The following is a 10,077-nucleotide window of genomic DNA, read 5'->3' on the forward strand; positions in this document are numbered from 1 at the left end:
ATGGCACCATGGACTTCAAGAAATTAGAACAGTGGATCCATGGAAATCAGTAGAGATGCAAATAAATTAATAGTTATTATATTAAAAAAAGGTTATAATTATAAATATTCAATTATTGAAATTGTATCCTAAGGAGTATTATTTTGCAATAGAAAATGAAAAATATAGCCTGCAAACACTTGCTGACATTCATGTTATTTTGGCATGTTGCCTAGACTAGCACACCCACAGCAACAAGATTGCCCGACAGCAGCAGCTTTCTCAGCAAGTTCGTTCGCTGTGCCGTCTCTTACAATCTCAGGAGCAGGTCGGGGAACACAAAGAACCACCAGATGCACGTCTGATCGACGGTATGTGCTAAACAAGCCCAGCGCACACCGAGAGGTTCCACGTCCATACAACAATGACTCCAACTGATTAACCTACAGCTACACTGGGGGGGATATGATGCATTGTGACCACAATAATTTGGGGTCAGTCTGCTATTGGTTTCTGGATAAAAGGGGTGAAGTTGCCAAATACAGTGATTAACTGTGATAAATCAGGGAAATCGCAAATCTAACGCAAGTAGAACCTGTCTGACGAAAGCGAAGCAGGTTAAAAGATCCTCAAACGCATCATCTCACAATCTACAGAAGCAGCTCAGAAAACAAAGTCAGTGACCTCTATCATCTGGAAAGGGTGACAAAGTCATTTCTAAGGCTTTGGGACTCCAGTGAATTACAGTGAGAGCCATTATACACAAATAGAGAAAAAGACTTGGAAAAGTGGCCCATCAAAGACACTCCCCGAGTGCATCAACAACTCATCCACGAGGTCACAAAAGATCCCAGAACAACATTAAAGAAGTGCAGGCCTCACTTCAACCAGTTAAAGTCAGAGTTTATAATCCAACAATAAGAAAGAGACTGAGCGAAAATGACAAAAAAAATCTTGATGATCCTCTGGGAAAATATTTTGGAAACTGAGTCCTGGTACATGTGGTGTAAAATTAACACAGCATTTCATAAAAAGAACATCATATCACCAGTCAAACATGGTGGTGGTAGCATGATGGTCTGAGGCTGCTTTGCTGCTTCAGGACTTGGACGACTTACTGGAAATCGAACTCTGGAAGGCCCAAAAAAAAAAGTCAGGAAGTCCAGAATTAAATCAGATTAAGACACAAACCTTAAACACGCCCCTCGTGTTTGAAAACTCTCCACAGTGACTGAATTAAAGCAATTCTGCAAAGAAAAGTGGGACAAAATTCCTCCACATCATTATGAAAGACTCGTTGCCAGTTACTTGAACACTTGATTGCAATTCTTGCTGCCATAACTGGCGCAACCAGTTATCAGGTTTAGGGGACGACTGCTTTGTCACATAGGGACAAGTAGGTTTGGGTAACTTTTTTCCCTTAATACATGAAATCATCATTTAAAAACTGCATTTTGTGTTTTTGTAGGTTATTTTTTTATCCAATATCGAAATGAATTTGATGATCTGAAACATGTAAATGTGGCATATATACAAAAAACTAAGAAATCTGAAAGTGGGCAAATACTTTTTCGCAGCACTGCATGCCAGCATGAAACTAATTAAGTTGGAATTACTGAGTCGCAACGAAAAATTCTGTTCAGGTGAAACCAGACCAGCGGGATTGATTTGATCATCCGTGTAACCATTTAGTCCATCACTCAAGCCTGCACCCCACTAATGTCATTTCTGCCTGCTCGGGTCTAATGACAAACCCTTCTGTATAATTTAATTGTGCGCCTCATAATCAAACCACCTGCTCTGCCATCCTCTGTATTAACATCTCTAATTTCTGATTCGCTGTCATCAGAGAGGGTTGAGTGGCTTTTAACTAGTTCCCAGTTATTCCAGATATACTCCAGTGCCAGATTGTACATGTCAACTGACGCTTCGGCTCCTCTCGGTACTTTGAGTGACACTCCACACCCGATCAGATCTTTTCCTTTGAACGACTTTACCTGACGCCTCTGGTAAAGTTGCTGTTTGTATCAGAGCTCTTTCGAACATTTCTAACTCAACTTCACACATTATTATGGGTGACAGGCATTTCTGACTGTATTATAGAAACAGTTTATCCATACTGAACACGGTCTCTGTGAAACTGCTGGGAAGGAAAACAATCCTGATTAATTATTAATCCTAATTAGGCTATTCTGATGCAGTGAAAAAGCGCAGACACCTGAGAAGGACTGTATCTCCTGCCACCCGCTTGCATTTTTCATTACCTTTTGGCATTAATACAATCCACCCATAATTTCTCCCTCACTACCCCACACGTCACATTCCTCCTCTTTTCTTGACGCTAATGATGTTACTGTGCCTCCTGACAGAGAGTCTGTCTCCCAGTCCTGTAATTAGCCCTACATAAACCCGATAAGCTCGGCCTCTTCACGGCCTTTGTATCAGCCTCTTCTACCTCCTCTGCTGCCATTCAGATGCCTTTGAGATGCCCATGATAAAATTACAGTGAATACTTGGTACTCTGGCGCCCAGAAGCCACAGGCTTTATAGTGTCCATAAATTTACCCACTTGATGAAATTAACACACCGTTGAACCCTGCGTTATTGGATTTGTTTGTGTGTTGTCTGGGTTCTCAGGGGAGGTGGGAAAAGAAAAGAAATGGAGGTGGAAATATCGAGCTGAAAGAAAACAGAAACAATGCAACAGTGCAACTTCAAAACTTCCACGGGGTTTGTAGTCTTTTACACGTTGATCGAAATACTTATGTATATGCTGGAAACAGCACTCGGAGATTCTGGTCCATCTACTGATATCCTAAAGGTGCTCAATTGTCATGTTCAAGAAACCAGACTGAAGTGATTTGAGCTTTGTGTCATGGTGTATTAGCCTGCTGGAAGATGGGTTCACTGTGGTCATAAAGGGATGGACGTGGTCAGCAATACTCAGGTAGGCTTTGGCATTTAAATGGTGCTCAGTTGCAACAAGTCAAAGTTTATTTCTATAGAACAAATGCTGTACAAGTTTGCAACATATAAACAATACACAGTCACTAAATCAACAAAAAATACAGTAAAAAAGACCGTAAAAAAGTTTGCATAATAATATACAAACACTAGGCTCAAAAACAAGCAAGAATAAGCAGGTTTTTAAAAATGCTTTATGATGTTTGAGAGACAGCAGCTCTCATGGGAAAAGGGTAAGTTGTTCCAAAGATTAGGAGCCACCACTGAAAAGCTCCAATCACCTCTGCTTTTAAGCTCGAAACAGCTGCTTAGTAGACCTCAGTGCTCTGGTAGGACTGTAGGGTTACAAACACTCTGTCAATGACGGGGGCCCAAACCATTGGCACTCTTAAATACAAGTAATCGAGTTTTAAACTCGATCCTGAAATGTCTATATGCTCAAACATCCAGGTAAGGAAATCCCAAAAAGTTGAGTCTGTTCATCTGGACGTTTTCAGGAGGAGAAACGTGTCTCGTTACTTGTTTCTCGCTACGTCCTGATGATCAGAAGCAATTTTTTGGATAGATCCTGAAATGGAGAAATAAAGAAAATACTTGCAGGAAATACCCCCCACATCATTACACCACTGGACAACTGATAAAAGGCAGGACAGATCCAAGCTTACATCCACTTCCAATCCCACTATCTGAATGATAGAGCGGATATCAGGACTCATCAGACCAGGCAGTGTTCTTCCACTCTTCTGTTGTGAAATTTTTGTGAGGTTCTACAAATTATAGCCTCAGTTTCCTGTTCTTAGCTGGCAGGAGGACACCCGGTGTGGTCTTCTGCTGCTGGGCATCTGCTTCAAGGTGCGATGTGCATTCAGAGACACTCTTCTGCATACATAACTAGTGGTTATTTAGGTTACAGGATATTCCAACCATGCTACGTTCATAGTTATTTAATTGATCTATCAGGCTACAACCAACAACCAACGAGCTTAGCAAGAAGAATTCATGGGTCTGGACAGCTAGCTTAGCCCTTCCAATATGCTAAATCTCAACCTTCTATGTATTAACATGTTTCAGTTTAAACTATTTTGTAAAAACTGAGACAATTAAACACAAAATAACACATATAACACATCCCTGTAAGCCTTAGAGCTACTACCAGGTTGATTTTCCTAAAGAATCAATCGATCTGCTCTCTGAAAGAGAAGAAACACATGTTCCAAACTGTTGAAGTTCCTTGAAGTCCTCATTAGCTTTTACCTACTGTTGTCAGGCAATCTGTTTCTCCCTGCACTCTGCCAAATCATTTCCCAACTTCACTTCTTATCTGGTTTCATTTGTGCTATTGAGCTGACGGTGTGTCAAATTCAGCTCGGCCTCATCCTCGCTACTAAAAGAACACCAGAGACAAAGAAGAAGTCATTACTGTAGAATGAAATGAATCTACTGTTTCAGTTTCTAAGCCAGGTAAATTGCTTTATTTTTTGCTCATTTATAAGAAGCTGACAGACTTTGGTTTACGCAGCCGAGAGAATAGAAGCCTTCGCTGCTAATCAGCAGCTGAGTCAGGTATGAAGATGGAAGCTGGTGGAGAACAATGAGGGGATGGGGTGACGGCAGGGGGTAGGGTAAACAGGAAAATGATGCACTGATGTACAGAGGGGGAAAAAGCAAGTGTGTGGTGGGAGTGTTTCTAGACGGAGCGAAGAAGAAGAAGAAGCTGTGAAGGTCTGAAATTCAACAGAGGGAAGAAAAGAGCGCCTGGAGTCTAGCAACTATTAATAATGTATCAGGGGGCTGTCTGCCACACATGCTCCTCATTTGGAGACACAAACTACACCTCATCAACCAAAACACCAGGGAGGCAGCAGAGTCTTTGAGCAGCTGCAGCACAGCAGCCCGATTGGTCTCTTTGTATTCCCCGACACTCGCACAAAAAAAACACAGAATCAGCAGAACACAATCGCTACTATTATTAAAAATGGTAACTGTGAAGCAGGAAGATGATTGTTTGATTGTAACATGTGTATCTTGCTATGTTATTTGTACTTGTGTGTATTTTTTAATGCCAGTTCGCTTATGTGTAGCTGTGAATTTTATAACCGTGCTTGTAAAAACATGATGTATTGTTACAGGTTTAACTCCCTGTCACTTAATAAAAATAGTGGCACCTCCATCAAATACTACAATAAAAGCTGCTTTCATGATAATTTATGAGTAGTAGTAACAACAGCAGTTAATCTGTACTACAAGTGCAAGATTAAAGTTTTGAAACTATCTCGTAGCATTGCTACTTTTACTTGAGCGAAGGACCATCTTGTTTAAAGGCACCAAACATTCTGATGTTGTAGTTGGTCAATGTGTGTATTATAGGTACTTTATAGTGTTGTGCACCCTCACTTTTATATCTGGCTTCAGATGTGGAGCATTCGTTCTACATCCGAACTGAAAGTTTTAGACATTTGCTGCTTTTTCACTCCATTTTCAGTGGTTTTTGATTTTGTTTGTGACACTGATCTATGACTATCAAAGGAACCCAGCTAAAGGGTTGAGCCAGTGTTGTGTACATAACCAGCGCTGGGGAGTAGCGGAATACATGTACTGGTGTTACGCATTTAAAATACAAAATATGAGTAACTGTATACAGTTACCGTTTAAAAAGGTGATATTCAGAATACAGTTACTTTGTTGAAATAAATGGATTACACAGCAGTCTTTTCCTGTTTCATATGTTAGGCTATGCCCTCCTATTTTTGGTTATTATTAGAACAAGGAGAATCAAAAAGTACCAGTTGTCACCGACCAGAAACGGGAGCTGGAAGCATGTAAATATAATAATAACCACTGCAGCCAAAAAGAGTGCCTGACCAGCCCAGTTGTAAACAAGCTATTAATACTCGACTGTACACTGTGTTCGTGTTTTCCTCCGAAACAGTATGTTGGAGTAGCCTTTCTCCGCTAGCAAAGTTGACCCAGACAACAAAGTAAAGCAAGTTTTCAGCTACGAGCCCAACACGGAACCCTGACGTGTTAGCCAGAGGTCCCTTTGATACGGTTCGGGGCCGCGGACCTGTTTTATATACGAGTGGAATAGTTTTCAACACGAGATCACTGCAAAAAGTGCAGGCTTACCTAATGTCCACCTACTGTTACTCATTTATATTAAGATTTAAAAATCTAGTTGCTATTGGTATGGCGAGTAACCTTCAATAATAGTAATAAATCACACAGCAATAGCACATTCATGTAGTTGTAAAAGCATGAAAATATATTAAGTAATCCAAAGTATTCAGAATACATTACTCTCATTGAGTAACGTAACGGAATATGTTACAAAATACGTTTTGGGGCATGTATTCTGTAATCTGTAGTGGAATACATTTGAAAAGTAACCTTCCCAACACTGTACATAACAGAAACAATTTTAATTATCAACATGGTTGCAGTGTGTCCTTAAAAAAAATGAGAAAATGGGACAAGTTGAGAATAAACGAAGAAGAGATAGGCCTAAAAAACTGTCTGTAGCAGTATCTGAAAGTCATCAGAATAAACCTGGCAAAGACCTGAGAAATGCATCTGACTCTTCAGTTAACCCATCTGCTGTTCACTGAAGCCTCATCAGAAATGACCTCAGTGGAAGGGTGGCTTTAAGATGCTGAAAATTAAATTCACTTATTTTTTTTTAATCATTTTTTTTCTTCCATCAAAATGAGAAGACTGATTTTAATATTTGTGCAGTCATCCGCAGTAAGCAGAAACCGACTTCTCTTAAGTACTGCAATGTTTGCCTCAGCAACAATGACTCAATGAATGCTTAATGCGAGGAGAGCTCCACGGTGGTTGTGCTGATGTTACACGAACATTCAGGGCTTGCCACAGGAGGTTCATCTCTTGCATGGGAGAGGGGAGAGGGAAGAGGGAAGGGGGCTCTAGCCTGAAGCGAACTTGTTACTTTTTCTCATTAACAGTCAATAAAAGGAGCTAGCGGCACACGGAGACCTTTCTCTCCCTACAGTGATCTGCTTTAATTCCCTGTGACATAAGGTTAAAACAAAAAAAAAAAAAGTAGCTGTGCACTGAGTGACAAATTAATTAATCCAAGAGGAAAACAAAGGTAAGAATCCAAAATAAAAATGCAGAAACCTTCTGACAACAGAAAAGACAGAAACGAAAACATTCATCACAACCATCTGAAGAACCTTCTGAGGTCGGCCGAGCAGGTTCTCTTGGAAAACACTGACACCTTGTGGTAAGATGGGAAATTACAAGTGCCAATTTAACAGAGAGTCTTATTTTGATTTTGGGTGTCCGTGAAGTAAAATGCACTTGTCTGGTACCATCCACTCATATCAGTGATTCTTCACATTTGCATTATTTCTCTATAGATGATCCTTAAAACAGTGCTTGACTGATGATGGTGGAGACAGCTGTTTCACACATCAGAGTCATCTATAACAGTCTTCAGCCGGCATCAAATTCTGACGCACGTAAAGGTCACAGCATTCGAGTCACGTTTTCAGTAAACCTTCCAGTGACCCTGTATGGGATCATCATCATGCCTTTGTTATGTCTCTGTGCTCATTAGCTCAAGTTTATCCTTTTAATATATCATCACCTTAATGTTTCGCTTCAGTCGATATCGCAGCTCTTTTACCGCACATCAGCTGGTCAGTGTGAGGGGAACTTATGAATGATGGTGTTTGATGTATATTAGAATTAGACAGATCATTGTTGGGAGATGTAGGATTGTTTGGCTATTTTTATTTCATTTTTGTAGCAGTAAAGTCCATTTTTATAAATTTAAAAATAAATTTGCAGTTTATATTTTCTCTCATTTCTCCAGCTGTTTCTTTTTTTGCCATCACAGCTTCTCCCTGGCGCTTTAGATGGACCACATCTATTTACAGTTATGACTTTGAATAGGCTACTACGAAAACGCCAGTTTGTTTTTTGAGCCATTCAGAGGTGTACATGTTGGTGTGTTTTCAGTCATGCTGCATAAACCAAGTGAGCTTGAGCTTCAGGGCATGAACCGATGGCTGGATGTTATCCTTCAAGATGTTTTGGTAGAAGAATTCATGGTTCCATTTACCAAAGCGAGTCTTCCGAGTCCTGAGGCAGCAAAACAGCCCAGACCATCACACTACCACCACCATGTTTGACTGTTTCTATGATTTTCTTTCCTTTTTTGAAATGCTGTTAGTTTTACGCAGAGGTGGGACTCGAACCTTCCAGAGAGTTCAGCTTCTGCCTCATCAGCCCACAGAATATTTTCCCAAAAGTCTCAGCGATCATCAGGATGTTTTCTGGTAAATGTGAGACAAGTCTTTGTGTTCATTTTGGTCAGAAGTGATTTTCTACTTGAATGCCATTCCTGACATTTTTGTCCATTTTGTTTTATTGTTGATTCATGACTGTGGAACTTACCCGAGGCATGTGAGGCCTGCAGTTCTTCAGATATTGTTCTGGGTTCTTTGCCAGCCTCCTGCATGAGTCATCGCTGCACTGATTTTGGTAGGCCAGCCTCTCCTGGGCAGGTTCACCACTGTTTCATGGTTTCTCCATTTGTAATTGATTGCTCTCCCTTTGATTCACTGTAGTCCCAAAGCCATAGAAATGACTTTTGACCCTTTTCCTGACTGTAGATGTCACTGACTTTGTTTCTTAGTTGTTTCTGTAGATCGTGGCATGATGTGTTGCTTTTTGAGATCTTAGTCCCATTTCAAACAGATTCTATTTAAGTGATTTGTCTTGCAGTAATCATTTCCATTTTATATTCACTCGGGTTATCTTTGTCTAATATAATCATTTTAAAAAAGAAGAAGAAGAAGAAACGAGAGGAGAGGGCTTTTTCATGGCATTGTACATAGTAAGTAGTAATAACAACAGAGATTCCACCAACTCACCTGTCTGTACAGGAGCAATATTCACCAATATAATATTTCAGTCAGCTCTGCGATACCAAAATAACTAAACCAGGTATCAGCTGGAAGCTAAAAATCCAGTTTATTACTACTAATGCTGTCATTAATAATACGTCTTATTTGTTAAACATTCAAGATTAAGAAACAAATTTTAAAATGCAAGGAGTGTATTTAATGTGTATAAGAGCAGCGGGTCTTTGAGGCTTGCTTACTGGCTTGTTGCTGTTGCCTGTTGTTAATTATTCCTGTAATATGAGAAGGTGGTTTGAGATTTGCTGGATGTCACAGGGTGAAGGCCTTGCAGTGGTAAGAAAAACTAATGAAACAGTGGGCAGACGGTGTATGAGGCGACAGGTTCGGTGCAGACTCTGTCAGCTGATAAACAGCAGGAAGTGGTAGAGACACTGCGATAAAATCTTTTTACAGCGTGCTGTAAAATGTTTTCAGACACACCATAAGAAATCACCCCGTTAAATTACAGTAAAGTACTCCCAGCTCTATTTGTTATTTTAAAGTTTTTGTACTATAACAGGCTCCCACTGTAAAAATTACAGTACAAACTCCCTTTCAACTACATCCCACGGCGCTCTATTAGACTTAAATCTGCTGAGATAAGGAGATATGATGTTCATATTAATAAAAGTATTATCTGCTGAGCTGTTAAACTCATTAGTCATGTTCAAAAAATCAGTTGATACACCAAGTTGCCGCCATGTGATTGGCTACTTAAACATTTGAGTTAACAAGCAGTGGAACGGGTATAGCTAACAACGTGGCAACATAGTTTTCTTCTGTGATCTCATGAAGAAGTTATTTCATGATGTTTCAGTACTTTAAATGTTTAAAAACACCTGTCCCAACACTAAACAGGGCCTTAATCATGTTCATTTAGCATGAATTCAGTTTAAATTACAGTATGATGGTGGGGGTTTCAGCTTTTGTTGTGATTCGCCTCACTGGCTTGTTGCTAGTTAAATGTCAACCTTATTCTTGTTCACACAAACACTGAAAAAAACCCACATCACATCTTCACATCAGTTAAAGTATAATCATAGCAACACTTCTAAATGAAGTCTTTGTGCTCTCCAAGGCAGAGCGTACACAGCTACAATTTCCTGCGCCTCCTTGTTCACTTCTTCACAGTAACCGTGTGCTAAATGAGACATGCTGCAACATGATTTTGCGCAGATGACTTATAGATGGAGGTAATCAAATT

This window comes from Simochromis diagramma, unplaced genomic scaffold (genome assembly GCF_900408965.1).
Source record: "Simochromis diagramma unplaced genomic scaffold, fSimDia1.1 OVJJ01000079.1, whole genome shotgun sequence".
NCBI classification, from domain to species: Eukaryota; Metazoa; Chordata; class Actinopteri; order Cichliformes; family Cichlidae; genus Simochromis; species Simochromis diagramma.